General features: G+C 41.9%; 1 protein-coding gene across 1 annotated transcript in view; it reads right to left on the reverse strand.

The window, feature by feature from the left end:
• Positions 1-17766, reverse strand: part of LOC134038204 (zinc finger protein 721-like) — a gene marked incomplete at its 3' end in the record, with an annotated part of 119226 nt that overhangs the window by 44518 nt on the left and 56942 nt on the right. The window lies entirely within an intron of this gene.

The raw sequence follows: 17766 nt of genomic DNA on the forward strand, positions 1-17766 counted from the left end.
TTATATAGCGCCTTTTTACACGTGCAATTATGTTGATAGAACACTAACTTATTTTGTGCTTCATTGTCAGGGCCAACAGACAGGACCTGTAGCGGGGACTGGCAGAAGATTTTAATTCACTGTTTGGCACTTTGTTTGAAATAAAATGACAATGTTACATGGAAATGCTGCCTTGTTTATGATTAGCTGGAGTTAGGCTACACATCACACAAACATAGTCCTCCTAAAGTTGGCTACCATGTAGCCTATTATACAAGAACAAGTAGCATTTTGGGCAAATGAGGTCTGCATATGAACCGCCCCAATATAAGCAGTAGCATTGAGAAATATAGGTTACTTAGTTAACGTTGCAGTTACGGACTGGCAACGTCGGAAAATGACGTTGCTAGGAGGTCGCGGTTACGGACTGGCAACGTCACGAGATTACGTTGCGGTTACCTTCTGGCGTCCCACAGATGCACAGTCCGTTGCGGCAACGTATGTGTAGCGCCTCTCTAGTTTGGTTGATTTGTAATGAGAGGTGGCTAACCTGAATTCTTTAGTAGTTGTTACTAATCTAAACCATATGAAAAAAACAATACACCCAACTGTTAAACAAAAACAGGAAAGATTTACTTTAGACAACACAGACCAGTTCTTCAATTGTTGTTTCACATTAACATGACATATCATATGCACATTGAACGACAATACAAACTAGCCGGCAATACTAATACACTAATGCCTTCGTCCAGTACAGTTCTACGGTGCAGGCCGGACTGTAGCTTGTGTGCGTTGTAGCCGTAAACAAAATGGCTGTTTCGCCACGATGGCACAAAATAAAAGTGAGCTGGTACCTCGGGTCAACAGTGCGGTAGCCACCTGCACAGCGGCAGAAGGGCGGCAGCAGGTGGAAAAGAGACCGACCAAATACTCTCGTGGATTTACGAGACGAACCAACTCAGGAAGAAGACTGAGGACGACGACAATCCCGACCTCCACCGGCTCCAACACTGGCACTCGCTGTCGCTAGCCTGGCGGCAAAGCCCGTGCTTAATCCAAAACCGCCAACAGCCAAACTCCTCTTTCTTGGTTATTGTTGTTGGTTGATATTCACCCAACCATATAAACATAACACCACTAATGATAATATTGAATCTTCACTTGGTATTTTACCGTACGCTACAATTCTCTTCTCCCTTCAACTCCTCCGCTCGCTCTGTCTCCCCACTTCCCGCGTTACCCTGTCCTTTGACCTCACATCGGATTGGCTCATCGTCATAATCAAAATTAAAGCAACAACATAAATTCACGAAACATTCATCTTACTCTCTTCATATTTGTAACCGGTACACTTTAACATGTGTTTTTAGACAACAGATATACATTTTCAAATGCTGCATTCAGTAAAACATGAACAATATGCATTTCTCATCAAATCAAAAACCATAACTCTCAAACCCCAAAATCGACCCACCAAACCATTAACTCTTATTTATTCAAACTTCCATAGTCATGTAATACCATAGTTCAAACAGAAATGTTTACCACCCGGGCTACATATGTTTGATCATCGAGTGACGTTGCGGCAACGTAAGGGCAACGTAACTGTGTTAGCTGGGAGATGGGTTCTGCCGCCTTCTCATAAAAGGAATACATATTTTGAATGGTAATTTTAATCTGTGATGACATTGCGAGGTTCATGTATCGGCAAAATACATTGAAAGATGGAGAATAAAACAATGTGGTCTTTGGTCAAATTGAAAATAAAGGGGAATGACACGTGGCAGTTGTTTGTCGCTTGAATTCTGCAATCTCTGCCTTTGCCCGAGACGGCAAACAATACAGGTGTTGTACCGAAATCGATGACCTATCGAAAACAGATTAGCAAAACTGGCAAGCAACAACAAAGAATTACAATTGGTTTAGCACATTCATACTGAAATAAAAAAAACTCTTAGCACACACTTAACACAAGTCTTGACGAACATGACATCCAGGCATGTTATCATTCTTCATGTTGAATTTACATTCACACAGAGAAGCCTGACTCACCTTCTCAAGAGTATGACTTTAACATCGTTCATCCAGTGACATGTTTTTTTTTTATTGAGTACAAATCTGAGGATGGGCAGTATTTTTGTGAGCCAACATTTCAACATTGTCATTACAACTCAACATTTCCTCTTTTTTTTTCTCAGGAACTCATATAATGAATCAGTCAGTGTTTCTTTTCAGCAATTCTCAATCAACCTCTGAGTTGGCTTAATCTCCCTCCTAGGTCTGGAAAGTCTCTCAGCAGCTGGAGAGCTGGACACCACTGTCAGACCACTGTCAGCGTGGTCTTGTTCACTGCTGACTGGTACAGGAGATTCTGGAGTGTGTTGCGGAATCTCCCTCTCCTGAGCTGTTGTTTCTTCATCAGTCTGTTGTAGCTTAAGATCAGTGCGATTTCTCCTTAGAGACAGTCCACACTCCGTCTGGACCCTGTAGGAACGTGGAGCAACTTCTTTCTCAACGCGTCCCATCAGTCTCCATGTACCTGAGTTGATGTCTCTGAGACGTACTCTGTCTCCATGCTTCAAGGTAGGTAATCGTTTTGCTCTCCTGTCATGCAGCCGTTTTTGTTCCTCCTTTTGCTTCACTTTTTCCTTTCTGATCTTGTGTGCACCCTTGGGCGTCAGCAAATCCTCGCTGATTGGAACGAATACGCCGACCCATCAGCATCTGGGCTGGTGACAGGCCGTTCCGGAGAGGCGTGCTCCAATAGATCAGTAAGCTTTTCTGAAAGTCATCTATGTCCTCAGCCTTTTTCATCAGACCTTTGACTGTCTTGACAGAGCTTTCCGCCAGGCCATTGGATTTTGGGTAAGTGGGACTTGACGTTGAATGCTGGATTCCCCACTCCTTGGCAAATGAAGCAAACTCACCGCTAGAGAATTGTGGACCATTGTCTGTAAACAGTTCACAGGGTCACCGTGTCTCGCGAACACAGTCTTAAGGTAGCTGATGACTGCTTTGCTTGATGTTGACTGCAGTTGTCCGACTTCGGGATAATTAGAAAAGTACTTTAAAGTAAGGTCTGTAAGGCACGGGGTGAGGCATCAGAGGCTCGGCCTGTTGTTTTGGTCGGTAGGTTTGACAAAGTTCACAAGATGCTGTTGTCTGGTGAATGTCGTCATTGATTCTTGGCCAGTACATCACCTCTCGGGCCCTGCGCTTGCACTTGACTTCCCCTAAGTGGCCTTCGTGTATCTTTTGAAGCATTGTTTTCCGTAGTGAATGAGGTATGACTAACTTGCTTCCCTTGAGAACGATGTCATCCACCACTGTAAGCTCTGCTCTGTGATTCCAGTAGTCCTGTAATGTGTTTGGACAGTCTCTTTTGCTTTTAGGCCATCCCTTCTGTATTGTCTCTTTAAGTACTTTCATGGTTTCATCCTCATTGGTTTCTTGTCTGATGTGCTCGGTTCTGTCAGCTGTAACTGGTAATGATGTCACAATCATATCCACATACGCCTGTATGTCTGCGCAAGTCTCGCTGTCAGCACTTTCCTCCTTGTCCACTGCCCTAGACAGAGTGTCAGCGGTGAACATATACTTTCCGGGTGTGTATGTCATCTGTACATCATACTTTTGCAGTCTTATTAACATGCGTTGTATTCTGACAGGGCAATCGTTCAGCGGCTTGGACATGATCGACACAAGTGGCTTATGGTCCGTTTCTACTTCAAAAGCTTGGCCATAAACATATTGGTGGAATCTTTCACACGCATACATACTCGCTAAAAGTTCCTTCTCAATTTGAGCGTACCTGGTCTCTGCGCTCGTCAAGGCTCTGGATGCATAGGCGACTGGCAGCCACTTCTCCTCCGCATGCAGTTGTAGTAGCACCGCCCCCAGGCCGTACTGTGATGCGTCTGCAGAGATCCTGGTGCTCCTCTCTGGATCATAGAACTTCAGCACAGGTTCTTGTGTTAGTCTTTTTCAGCTGCAGAAAGCATTGTTCATGTGACCAGACAAACTCATTTTTCTGATTGAGAAGGCTTCTGAGAGGTGCTGATTGTGTGGACAACTGTGGTATAAACTTGGCGAGGTATGTTACCATACCCAGAAACCGTCTGACCTCGTCTTTATCCTGGGGTCGCTGCATGTTGTTGATCGCTGATGTCTTCCTTGGATCCGGCCTCACCCCCTCCACACTGACAACATCTCCCACAAAGGTAAGTGTTTTCACTCCAAACTCACATTTGTCCTTGTTCAGTCTTAAGTTGACCTCTCTTGTCTTATCAAGCACTTGTCTCAGTCTTGTGTCATGTTCTTCTCGGGTAGACCCCCACACAATTATGTCGTCCATCATGGTGTCAACCCCTGGTATGTGCTCAAATATCATGTGAATGGTTTTGTGGTAGACCTCAGGTGCTAACAAGATGCCATACGGCAGACGAAGAAAGCGGTACCTGCCCTCAGGCGTGTTAAAGGTACAAAGCTTCGAACTCTCCTCTTCTAGCTTAAGCTGCCAGAAGCCTGACGAAGCATCCAACTTGCTAAACCATTTCGCTCCAGCAAACTGCGCCATGATTTCTTCTCTGGTTGGCAACTTGAAGTGTTCCCTTTTAATTGCCTTATTGAGATCCCTCGGATCGAGACATATTCTCAAAGCACCTGTCTTCTTTTGCAGCGAACTGACCCATTCTGTAGGCCCATCGATTTTCTTTATGACTCCCATTTTCTCCATGCGCGCCAGCTCCACTTTCAGCTTGTCTCTCAGCTTGAACGGGACTTTCCTGCAGGGATGCACAACTGAGGACACGCTTTTGTCCACATGTATCTTGTGTTGTCCAGGTAGACATCCAAGTCCTTCAAAACAGTCCCTGTACTCCTCCATGAGCGAGTTGTGCTTGTTTGGGGCCTTTTGTGATGTCACTACAAACACCCTTTTGACCAGATTGAGCTTCTCACATGCCCTGAGTCCGAGGATTGGTTGTACACTCTTGTCTACGATCAGTAGCTGTGCCTTTATCTGTCGTCCTTTGTTTTTGAAGGTTGCTATGCAGCTCCCTTTCACTGGCACGATGTCTCCAGTGTATCCTGTCACTTTCATTTTTACAGGAAGGATCTTGCTCTTCACAGTCAGGGTTTGTAGTCCTCCATCGATAGCAGGTTTACCTGGGCTCCTGTATCAAGCTTGAATGGTATTACTGTTTTATTTACCTCTATAGGTACAATCCATTCGGCTTTGTCTGCTTTCTCACAAGTCTGCACACTGTCACAAACAAAGTCACTGTCACTATCACTATCCTCTTCAACTGCGTAGACTTTCTTCTTTATCTTTTTCCCTTTATCCTTGTCTGCTCTGCAGCATTTTGAGAAGTGATTATTCTTTCCACAGGTATTACATGACTTGCCATATGCTGGGCATGATGTGGGCTTGTGGCTGTATCCACATTTACTACACTTAAACTCTGTAGCTTTCTCTCTTTCATCTCTGTGTGGTAACTGGTTTCCTTCGTTCGTGTTTTTCCACTGCATGCACTGCTGTTTCACCTCTGCGTAGCTCCTTGGCCTGTGCACTAGTAGTTTCTGCGGCTCTACATGTCAGAACACACTTCTCTAATGTAAGTCCTGTCTCACGGAGCAGTCTTTCTCTGAGCACATTGTCATAAATTCCACAGACTATTCTGTCTTTGACAAGTGAGTCCTTTAGAGGTGCAAACTCGCATGTTTTGCTCAGTGTGTGGAGCTCCGCTAAATACTGATCAAACGGTACACCTTGTTTCTGGTCATGAGTGAAGAATTTGTACCGCTCAAAAGTTACGTTCTGACTAGGCACAAAATACTCTTCAAATTTGGGTATCAAAACTGTCAACGTCGTGTCTTCATCTAGTTGAAAGCTATTATAAATGTCCAGAACATCTTCTCCAATGACATGCAAGAAAATGGACGCTTTCAGTTTGTCATCATCACCCCCTGCTCTACTAGCCGCCAAATAGATGTTAAATCTTTGCTTAAAAACCTGTTTTTCGTCCGGGCCCGCCCGCGGGACCGAAACACTGCCCCCTACTCCCCCTGTTACTACGCACTAAATGTTAATAAATATATTTTTTAGACTACTACACATGTTATACATCATTGGAAAGCTACGATTCTTGTGCTTGTAGATATGTAAACCATTTCAAGATCGAGTCACAACAACAAGTTTAGTCAACGTCTTTGTCCAGTCACCACTTTGGTGTTGTTTACAAAGCCAAACGTCTCTACTTACCCTCAAAGGTTCTGTGTCGTCCAGGTATGCAAACAACACATCAAAACTTGATCTGCGTACATTCCCAAGGGTTCAAAGTATCTAGCCATGTAAAGTAATTTGTCCAAATACAATGTTTTACGTTCATGAATAGCCATTATCCTTTGTTTCATTATGCAAGTTAGCCGACGGAAGAAACAACTTGTTCACATAAAAGTGTTATTTTCTCCGGTTAGCAATGGAGTATTTACGATATGAAGGCATCAAAATGTCCGTTGAACCCTCCCCTTTTGATTGACACATTGTTTGACCCAATAGGAGCTTCCATGCCCCGTTGACAGCCCTCTAAAGCCAACTAGGTCGGTGCGTCCTGACCGCCCCCACCCCCCCGCCCCCCCCCCCCCCCCCCCCACACACACACACTCGTTCTAAACTAATTTCTCGAACTGGCTTCGACTGGCTCTGAAATTAGCTCGTTAGCCTTGTAGCTGACAGCTTGCTGAAAATGCCAATACCTCATTTGTATGTGTCTGTGGAACCTTCAAAATAAAAGTCGATTGCGCAATATGGTTGACAGAATCAGAGTTCTTTGTGCGCCAATCCTGGGAATCAGATAAAGCACTCCAATGTGTTCATGCTTCAGTTTTTGTGTTTCAGTAATACTAATTAGGGATTTAGCTATTATATATGATAGTTCTAAGTACCACCTTTCATTAGAGATAACAATTATGAAAAATAATACCTTTTTAGGTATTTTTGACCTTGGTTACAAAGGGTCATTTTGGAGTCTCCAAAAGGCCCTTTTAGAAAACACCTGGATGTACTCTTATAAAAACATGTGTCAAATATGAATATATTGTGGTATTATATTCGACTTTTGAGTTGAATTGGGTAAGGCTTCAAGCTGTGGTCCAATGTTGCCTTCCAGCTAATACCTACCACTTCTAGGCCTCTTCAGGCCTCTGTTTTCAAAACAAAATCTAGGCGGACTTAGAAACTTTCAATTTCCTTGTGTTCAAGCCTCTATTAATCAAATCAAATCAAATTTATTTGTATAGCCCTTTTTACACGCAAGCATGTCACAGAGGGCTTCACATATGCCCATAGAACTGCCCCTCAACCAACCTAAACCCTCAAGGAAGACAAGGAAAAACTCCCAAAAAACTCTCAACAGGAGAAAAAAAAATGGAAGAAACCTTGGGAGGAGCAATTCAGAGAGGGATCCCCTCCTCCAGAGACGGTTGAAAGTTTGCAACAAATTAATCAACACCAGTAGGACTGACAGGGGTCCTGACAACAGGGGAAAAAACTTCAGAGTGTCAGCTTTCAAAAGAGACCATTTACATGCATGCACTCCAAATGGTTCAAGAACAGCTTTCAATTTACTTTGGGTATGCTGTTTAGGCGTTTTCAGGCAAATTTAACAGGATTTTGAAAAGGTTAAAGCGCTTCCAATTGTCGGCAAGATTACCTGTCAATTGCATGCACGAGGGTGGAGTGAGTTTATCCATGACGTGTCTGGGCACCGGGGCTTCCACAGCTTGAATTACTCCGAGACCTGGCTGGTTGTTTTCGGGAACTACATTCACATCTCTCTGTAGTGACAGTTCCTCTACTCCTTCAGCATCAACAGAGTTTTCAGAGTGCATGCATTCAACGTCAACCTAGCAAGCTAGCTTATTCCACAGGTTTGTATTCGTTGCTAAGTGCTATTGAGAGTTGCTAAGTGACCGGACTTTTCTCTCACAGCAAACTTTGGCTCTCGTTGCAATTCGCGGGTCGTCCGTCGTCCTCAATTGCAAACGGCCACTTCTGACACCATGTTGGGTCTGTTACGCTGCGTTCACACTGCAGCGTTTTTTAACGCTCTGCATCGCTTGCCTTCCCACAGTACACCTCGCTCGGGGGCGTGTTAGACAAGTTAATACTAGTGATGGGCATTCCGGCTCTTTTTCGTGAGCCAGCTCGTATGGCTCAGCTCACCAAAAAGAGCCGGCTCTTTTGGCTCCCGAACGGATCTTTAACCCTTTGACGCGTACGAACACACCGGTGTGTTGAGTCCTGGCTGGTCCCTGGAGCGTACCAACACACCGGTGTGTTGGAACGCGTCCTTTAGAATGTCCAGTTTGGCTTATTACGTAACAATAAACTCTTCAGCATTAGCCTACGCGTATGTTATAAACATGAATCTCAATTTACTGTATATTTTGAGAAAGTTTACCTTTATTATCCATAAGAAAACGTTCAAACAATTTAGTTTAGCTAATGTTAGCTAACAGCTAACCAAAAATAACTCACGCTTTACTCACGCCACCTAGTAAACCATAATATTATCCGTTTTCCTTGACTTGGCTATCGCTTTCAACAGATTTTACTATTGTACAACCAACCAGAGATCGAAATAATAGATATACGTTCACAAATATGCATCTAAAACATCTGACATTCGTCTGTCTTTCGTCTCGTTTTGAGCTACTAGAGGCCATCTTTGATTTTTTTGTCTTCCGGCAACAAATATGACCCTTGATGATGTACCCCTTGACCCCGTACACCTCAGTATTTTCTCGTGAGAAGATTAGGTCATCTCGTTGACCATTTGACACCCACAATGCAGAGTACTGATCAAAACAAAAAACATGGCAGCCTACATTATCGTCATTAGCCAAGTTAGCTTCTCGAAAGCTACACTACGATAATATATCATATCAATTCACTGTGGATTCACCTGTGTGAATATTTAAAAATCGGAACAGTAATGACAGTACTAAGTTATTTTAATAAATATTTTAATAAGTTTAAAAGCCCACACCAACACGTTTCTTAATTTTTAACACATATCCTTTTACTCATTTCAGGTAGCTAATTACATGTCCAGGAAAGGGTACAATCTCGTCATTGTCACGTTACATATCAATGAATATCATTAGCACACAGCTATAAAAAATATCACATCAAAATTATTTAAAACCTTACTGTGTAGGGGTAGGCAAAGCTTCCGTCAACATATCGGCAAAAAGGTACAGCATGTTTGAGTTGTGTGATGTACTGGCTATGTTTAGGACATGATCCTTTACACAGGATCCACTATGGACATCCAGGATCATGAAGGGCTTGGGATTTCTGGATCTGTTGTCATGACAAGTCAACTGGTATTTATTGTCATCATATACTTACAGTACACAATGAAACAAAACAACGTTCTTCCAGGACCTAGACATAACCTAGACAACTACAACAACTGTGTGGAATTAGGTCAATAAAATTGGTCCAATAAGACAAGATGAAATTTGTGACAAATGCCTCAAAACACCAAGAAGTGGGGATACTGTGAATGTAAACAAGTAAGCTAGTGCAAGGGAAACTGAATGTAAACATAACATACTAATACCATAATACATGGACATCAGTTATTGAGGTAGCAGCAATATGCAAAAATATTGAGTTTGATGATGTACAGGAGCGTGTGGGGTGCATGGGTTTGTCCACAATGCGTGTGGGTTTGGGGATGCAGCATTTGGTATAGATGTTTGTGAGGGAGGGCAGAGAGATCCTGACTATCTTCTCAGCTGTCCTCACTGTCCTCTGCAGGCCGTGATGCAGCTCCTTGGGATGCTCTCTACAGTCCCTCTATGCAATGTGGTGATGGTGTGGGATGGGAGATGGGCTTTCAGCCTTTGCAAAAAAATAAACATGCTGCTGGTACATCAAGGAATTAGGTGTTTGACGGTCTCGTTGATGTTCAGCAAGGAATGGTCACTTTGTGCTGACCGTACTTGCTCGACACCTGAGAGAAGGCCATGTACTATACATGGACAATTTGTACAGCAGTGCTGTCATGTTCTGTTTCTTGGAACGGGGCCTGTGCAGGCCAACATTCACCTGTAAAATTATAGGGAGATGTTCAAGATATAGAAAACGGTCAACAGCAGGCAATCAAGTGGTATGACAAGTGGTGCGTTTCATTACCCTATGAAACATTACAGTCATACATTGCCGTCTTGTCATTTCAATAGGTTGTTAGATTGAATAAGCATAAAGTCTGGTTTATTCTACATGTCGTCCATCAACTAGCCCTAGCCCAGATTTTCCAAACAAATTACACTTGCCTCTCATTTTTGCTTGAACTGTGGCCTGACAATAAATGAGGAATACATTTTCTATCAACACGGAAATTAATGACAGTAGATGGTAGCAAGAGATCACAAAACATAGCCATCAATATAGAATGGATGTCTGAATTATTGTGTTTGCTTTAATTTGACTAAACATGGCAAGTTAGTAATCGCTAGTTACCTGAATAATACCCTTTACTACGAGCTAGCTAGTAAAAACATCAGATAGTGGAAAACAACCACAGGTCATGCTTTCGTCTCAATATCATGCCACAGGTATGTGTATATTTTGTGGGTATAAATAATCTACTCACCAGAAAAGTTTCCCAGATAAAGATGCCAACCAAAAAGGTTTGAAGGTATCCAAGCAGCATGAGCTTGCTTGATCGCCTTTCGCCGAGGTGTGTGGGAGTCATGTTCCAGTCTCGCCTATAGCTCAATTTGGTTGACGATCAACAGTTGCTGCTAATTTACTTGGCTATGTTACGTAGTTTGTGTAGTAGGATTATAACAAAGTAATGCAAGTGCATCTAGTCAGTCTAGCGTATTACTAGGATTGTAATGTATCGTTTTGTTTTCGTTTAGCTGGCTTCCATCCAGTAACTTATTTTGTGAACACTGGCTGCGTTGCCAACTCAGAAGGTTTACGAGATGGAAGCCAGCTAGAGAAAACAAAACGATGAATATAAATCAAATTAGACTGACTGGATGTATCCAAATTATTTTGTATTCGTTATAATCCGACCACACAAACAACGTAACATAGCCTAGTAAATTAGCAACAGCTAACTTGTTGATTGACTCTTTACTACACTACGAGCTAGCTAGTTTGGCAAAAACATCACCTCGTGAAATACAACAGTTCATGCTTTCATCTCAGTATCGTGCAAACTATATGGGTGGTATAATTTGAGTTATACAAATACTTCAGTCACCAGAATAATAGCCAAAATATCTACTTTGAAGGTTTCCGCCAGTCCCCTGAAGCGGAAGAAATACGTAACGAGAAGGTGGATAAACAAAACAACCAATGAATGGAGTATTCGTCACTAATACGGGGTGCAAACTAGGTCAATGGAAAATGCGAACCGAGAAATACTTAAATTGTATAGCAATTCGATTTTAATGCGTCATAATCAATTTCTGGAACGTTGAGATTGATCCAAACTCACGCGCATAAAAAACTCACTCTGGGGGACCAGTCAAGGAATTTAGAACCTACGTGTGAAAGGGTTAAAAAATACATGTTTTAACTATGAATTTGACTATGATGGGTGTGAAAACAATTTGAAGTAAATTATGAAATGAAATCATACTCGACCGTAACCACATATCTTTACAAATGCATTGATTTGTCATGGCTCTCCTCCGAGTTTTGACTACTCTCTGACTGTGAGTGAGTTGGCTCGGCCCTCCCTCATGCAGGATGATCGTGTGCACCTTTAAGCCTACAAGTATTTTTTTGTTGTTCTTTGAATTAGTCAGTTATTTTAAATACAATTAAAATTCATTATTTCATGATCATTTAGTTTTTATAGGCTGTATTAATCTATTAAAAATAGAGTCGGCTCTTCAGATATGCGAGCCAGCTCCCGACGTTCACCTTCAAGAGCCGGCTCTTAGAGCCGGATCGTTCGCGAACGACCCATCACTAGTTAATACAGAGTTGTAGTTCTCTAAGGTTACTGTTGTAGTCATGGCCAAGCGTGCAGATTTGGGTTCATGTACTCACATTATCGATCAAAATACCACTTTTACACAACATTTATGTAAGTGCAAGATTTTACTAGTGCAAGATTACAGTAAAATACATGTTACGCCACCGGTCACTCAACCAGTCGTTTGTAGGCTGGGCTAGCGAGCTAGCAGTGGCACAGAACAGTCACGTAATGTGACAAGACTACATTTAAAAGTAGGCTATAAAAACACACTAGGAACAATGACGACATCGGCAACCATGCACCATGCATTATTAGTTTACTGTATTCTTTAAATTCAGGCTCGTCACATTAGTAACTTTGTTCTGAACAGAACTGGGTGTGCAGACACATACGAAAAGTTTCTCCTCCATCTTGAAATTGTCAAACCTAGAAATATTTACCATGACGAACAGTTGCTACGTTACAAGAAACAAGAAACCAATCCGATTGGCCAACGCTAGCGTTTTCACGCTCCTCATTTACATAAAGTTGAGAAAATCCAACTTGCAACGCTCCGCTCCGCTCGCCTTCCCACAATGCCCTACGCGAGCTTCAACGCCTGGTTTCATTGAAAATGAATTGGAAGCCGACGCAGCGCGCCGCCCGCTCCGCTGCAGTGTGAACGCACTGTTAGTCAATCAGACGAGACGTGTTCCAAACTAGTTGTTCTTTTATTCCACATCGTGCTGCTGCTTAATCACCGTCACTGCTCTCCACACGTCGTGTTAAACATCTGCAAGCGCATGCCTAACTCAACTGAGCATGCTGGGAACTGGAGTACTAAATAACACCACAGCCCTCTCTTACTGGATGATAAATGTAAGAACCTTAAGGTTCCTTTTATAAATACTATAATAGGACTTTGTGTTCACAAAAAAAATTCACCTTTATTGGAACATTTCACATGAATCATCTTAGACCAACAGATCAATGATCAGTAAATATGCAGGATGAAAAAGATAAATTAAGATAATGGAATAAATGGAATACAAACACAGCCTGATATGTCTCTGTGGTTTTATTTGCCCTGTAAAACGAACATGTGTCTTTTTTACCATGTCTAATCATATAGCCTATAATTTTGAAGAAACCCAAATTACTATAAAGAGGAGTTGTATTTCAATTCAGTTTTTGTCAAAGTGTTTTGTGTTTCTCCAGTAAAAAAGAAACCTGAGAAACAAACACCTCTCACCAAATGATCAACATTACGCAAAGTGGCCCATTATGACAGACAAAAGATTTCATTTATATGTGAAAGCTGCAGATCTCCTACTGGCCAATCATACTTGAGTATGGGCGGAGACTAGACAGAGGAGACACCTTAAGGCTCCAGAGAGACTACAGAGAGAGACTCAACCAGAAAGACTACAGAGAGAGACTCAACCAGAGAGAGACTCAACCAGAAACAGCAGTAACCAGACAGAGAATCAACCAGAGAGAAACAAGCTTCCAGAGACTAGATACAGGATCCAGAGAGACCAGACAGAGAACAAAGAGAGAGCTGAGTTATGGAGACACATCACTGTGACACATGTGGGAAGAGCCTTTCCTCATCCAGTAGCCTCAAGCAGCACATGAGGATCCACACTGGAGAGAAGCCTTACAGCTGTGACCTCTGTGGTAAAACCTTTAGACATGCTGGGGATTTAACAGTTCACAGCAGGATCCACACTGGAGAGAAGCCCTACAGCTGTGACCTCTGTGGTAAAACCTTTAGACAGGCTGGAGATTTAAGAGTTCACAGCAGGATCCACACTGGAGAGAAGCCCTACAGCTGTGACCTCTGTGGTAAAACCTTTAGTCAGGCTGGGAATTTCAGAGCTCATAGCAGGATCCACACTGGAGAGAAGCCCTACAGCTGTGACCTCTGTGGTAAAACCTTTAGACAGGCTGGAGATTTAACAGTTCACAGCAGGATCCATACTGGAGAGAAGCCCTACAGCTGTGACCTTTGTGGTAAAACCTTTAGACAGGCTGGGGATTTAACAACTCACTGCAGAATCCACACTGGAGAGAAGCCCTACAGCTGTGACCTCTGCGGTAAAACCTTTAGTCAGGCTGGGCATTCCAGAGCTCATAGCAGGATCCACACTGGAGAGAAGCCCTACAGCTGTGACCTCTGTGGTAAAACCTTTAGACAAACTGGGGATTTAACAACTCACCGCAGAATCCACACTGGAGAGAAGCCCTATAGCTGTGACCTCTGTGGTAAAACCTTTAGAAAGGCTGGGGATTTAACAACTCACCGCAGAATCCATACTGGAGAGAAGCCCTACAGCTGTGACCTTTGTGGTAAAACCTTTAATCAGGCTGGGCATTTCAGAGCTCATAGCAGGATCCACACTGGAGAGAAGCCCTACTGCTGTGACCTCTGTGGTAAAACCTTTAGCAACGTTCGCAATCTCAGACGTCACAGCATGTCCCACACCGGAGAGAAGCCCTAAGCAGTCCACACTGACTATTTATGTCAAACATATGACCTATCGAATACAACGGTAACTTACCAGCGCTGTCTGCAAACATTGCCTACCCCATAACAGGCCAGAGTAAAACCTTTAAATATTCCCTTTGCTCTTCAGCATGTACATGTTTGCCCCTTTTTGTGCTTTGTAGCTATGCCACCCAAGAAGAAGAAAGGGGACTTTTTCATCTAGCAAAATAACTAGTCACACAAACAAACTAGCAGTGGTAGTGACCAGGCTTCCAAATGCAGATTCTACTGTGAAAAATAGTATTAACTGATGATAGTATATGTTACCAGGGGTGTTGTTACACATAAAGCCCTACTGGGGCACAGGCCCTTATTCATATCCCTTTTTTTTTTCTTCAAAGATTGCTGCGCACAATGCACTACAAGGCTATAGAAACTCGCCTTGCTTATTATATTGTTGTTATATTTTAGTCAAAATGAGATGATTGGTAGGCCTATCATTTAGAACCTTTCTTTAGTTTTGTAATGTTTTCTTAGCCTACCTCAATTCTGACTTGCTTGCCGAGTCCGACACCTGGACTTCTGTGTGCGTGCTGCAGTGGCTATTTGGCAAGCTCAGAAGAGCTCACTGACATGGAATTCTGTGGGCATCGGTTTGTGTTTTCGGTTAAACTTTGACTTTGATTCAGCTTTGATTTTACAAGCGTCGATTGGGATACTGCGTTTATTTTTCCAGGATTATCAATCTAAATGAATGCACTAACTAATAAAGTAATTTGTTAACACTCAAACTTTAGATTTTACTGGGGCACAGCAGATTCAGTAAAAAATGGTCTAACGACGCCCCTGTATGTTACCCAGGATATTGTTACAGCTAAACCTAGCTTCTGTAATCTTTTAACCAAGGTTAGGACAGGAGTATTGATTAGGGGTGTGCAGCACGGATAGTCGCATAGAAGTCGCGCTATCATGATAGGATGCTGTTACCAAGTCACTGAATGTTAATCAGTCTACCGTAAGTTAGAATCTTGCAGTCTCAATAAACAGTGGATCAGAGACATTTTTCGTTTCTATCTTCTGTTCATGTAATGTATTTGTGAGTGTAGCCTACACAATTTAGATAAATAAAAGGGAGACCACTGGATTCACAGTTTAATGAAGGACCGCCATTGCATTGCTAGACACGTGCTGGAAAAACGTGTTGGCAATGTGAATAAGTTAACACTGTTGGTTATTCAAATATAATGAATCATTATTTGATTAATAATATCAAAATAACACTGTATACAATATTCTAGGAGGGTTAAACTTGCTAGCCATAGGATACGCTGAATGAACCATTTTGTATACAGGAAAGACAGCATCAAACAACTACAGATGTAGAGCAGGCTAAGGAAACAGCATCAGGTCTTCAGGTGAGGTTCTAATTAGCCTAAGTCAAATTGTCAATTAATTTGGAGTCAAACAAGAGGCTATTGTCTAAACTAAACGCAAAAAGAATCACTATCTTGTCAGTAAAAGTTAATGATCATGTTTTTTTGATTATCTAAATAAAGTCTTATTTAGAATCATTTTGACACCATACTTTCAGAGTCAAGTTCCTCTATGGATACAATGTTGTACAATGTAATATCATTTTTTGTTAAGTGTGGCAACTGAAGTGTTGAGATACACAACTCATTAATGATTTTCTCTTTTAGAGAGAATCATTGTGTCCCAGCTGTGAATGATTTTATGAGGCAAGACTTGCCCCCAACAAACGCACCCATGAAGTTCGTTCAGTGTCAATGCACCCCTTCAGCTCTGTTATGCTGGTGTAGTGAGTGCCTGAGCCAAGGACACTGGACATCACGTAATAAGCAATAGCAATAGATTAATCATAAAAGGAATACATATTTCGAATTGTAATTTTAATCTACGATGACATTGCGAGGTTCATTTATGTAGAGGCAAAATACATTGAATGGTGGAGAGTAAAACATTGTGGTATTTGGTCAAATTGAAAATAAAGTAAAATCATCAGTGGCAGTTGTTTGTCGTTTGAATTCTGTAATATTTGCCCTTGCCTGAGACTGCAAACAATACATGTGTTGTACCGAAATCGGTGACCTATCGAAAACAGATTAGCAAAACTGTCAAGGAACAACAAAGAATTACAATTGGTTTAGCACATTTGTTCGTACTGAAATCACAAAACTCTTAGCACACACTTAACACAAGTCTGTGAATTAAACTGTGGATACTTTTTTCATTGCTTTCACACAGAATGCCTTGAATGACTGCAATATTTTTGTTAAAATCATTATAGTTACATTTCGTGAGACAGCGTAGTCCTGCCAGGAAAATTAGCTATCGATGAGCCATATTGTTGTTGACCCTTTACCTCAAAAGTCAGATTTACATAACGGTCTGGCGGCTGGCGCACAACTGCGAGGATCACAATGTAGACTTACAATGTAAATTGGTGAGTGAGTGTTGCCTATGAATATAATTCACAGCACAGAATAGATTCTCAATGAGTTGTCAGTGAGTAGGCCTACATGAGCATCTGTTGCATAATCACACATTAAGTCGCGGACCCATCACGATAGGACTGATGAGTGGAGCATCAGACCAAAAACAAAATAGTCTGTGGCTGTCTTGATTTACTACCGAGTGATGCACACAGGCTACCGCTGCCATCTAGTGGTAGACTGTGGTAATGCACGCAACCACACCTCATATAAGGAGTGGAATAGATCGTTTTCAGTGATACACGTCTTGTCGCAGCAATTTAAAATGTTCTAGAAGAGGGGTTTTGTGTTGGCCTCAGAGGCATGTATACCAGAACATGACATCGAGAAATGTTTTCATTCTTCATGTTGAATTTACATTCACACAGAGAAGCCTGACTCACCTTCTGAAGGGTATGACTTTACCTTCGTTCATCCAGCTTCATAGACAGAACCCAGTGACATGGTTTTTTATTATTTTTATTGAGTAAATATCTGAGGATGGGCAGTATTTTTGTGTGTCAATCTTCATCTTAGTTGGTAAATGCGAAAAGAGCCCATCCTGTGTGTGTTGGGCGTCTGGGTTTTAAAGACAGGTCCTTTCTTACTGGATGATAAATGTAAGAACCTTAACGTTCATTATATAAATAGTATTTCGCAAACCTGGATTTTGTGTTCACAAAAATATTCACCTTTATTGGAACATTTCATATGAATCATCTTAGACCAAAAGATCAATGATCAGTAAATATGCAGAATGAAAAAGATAAATTAAGATAATCAAATGGATGGAATACAAACACAGATT

Source organism: Osmerus eperlanus, chromosome 2 (assembly GCF_963692335.1).
Source record: "Osmerus eperlanus chromosome 2, fOsmEpe2.1, whole genome shotgun sequence".
NCBI lineage: Eukaryota > Metazoa > Chordata > Actinopteri > Osmeriformes > Osmeridae > Osmerus > Osmerus eperlanus.